Source organism: Elephantulus edwardii, unplaced genomic scaffold, assembly GCF_000299155.1.
Source record: "Elephantulus edwardii isolate Elephantulus edwardi_28Jun2011 unplaced genomic scaffold, EleEdw1.0 scaffold00007, whole genome shotgun sequence".
NCBI classification, from domain to species: Eukaryota; Metazoa; Chordata; class Mammalia; order Macroscelidea; family Macroscelididae; genus Elephantulus; species Elephantulus edwardii.
Genome location: NW_006399757.1, coordinates 10,066,162 through 10,067,095, shown reverse-complemented (window position 1 = coordinate 10,067,095; position 934 = coordinate 10,066,162).

Genomic DNA, 934 nt, shown 5'->3' with positions numbered 1-934 from the left:
GGCAATGAGTTTTGTTGGTTGTGTGGCTTGGTGTTTTTCCGTTTTTTTCCTTTGAGGTTGGGACATTGAAATGATCCAGGGATGGATTCTTAGTTACAAGGCTTGAAAGCTTGCTCTTTGTTTATTACAGATGCATCATAAAAAATGGCTTCTAAGGAGCTCTGGTGGCCTAGTGGCAAGAAGCTATACGGCAATCCTGAAGGCACATGGTTCAAATCCACCAGATACTCCACTGGAGAAGGAGTGGTAATCTCCTTCTGTGCCCATTGGATCAGATTTGAAGGTCACAATTAAAAAAAAAAAAAGAAGAAAGAAAAGATGGCTTCTTATGAATATACATCTACATGTCTGGAATTGTTTCCCGAGCACTGGAGCCATTATACTCACTTTGTGTAAAGACAGAAACCCCAGATGTCTGGGGTGGGGTTTTTTCCCTCCTCCTTAGGAGGAGCCTCATTCTTTTTCAGGATAAGTTTTGGAATTTTCCTAAGGTATCTGAGGGGTCTTGAGGCTCTAATTCCTTCTGTCTTTGGTGGACTTCTGTGACCTTTTTGCTCCTCGTCATGTAACCATTTGCTTTGGCATATTATCTTGGAAGAATTCAAAGGGGGTTTTCTCAAGGGAGTTACCTCTTCTCTCAGTGTATTTGCTCTCTGGTTCCACATAAGGCCATCATAAACTCCACACACTTGTTAAGCAAGGTTGCATCTTTGCTGGCATAACAGTGTTTTATTTCAGGGTTGACAGGAATACTTTATCTACTTTTTAAAAATGAATTATTTAGAAAACAAACAGACTCACCCTTGAGAGGGTTAAACAAGGTGGCTCCTTGGAGGCAAGGATTCTGAGGCTTTGTCTGACATACTTTGGTCATGTTGAAGGAGAGACCGGTCCTTGGAGAAGGACATCATGCTTGGGAGGATGGAGGGACAGC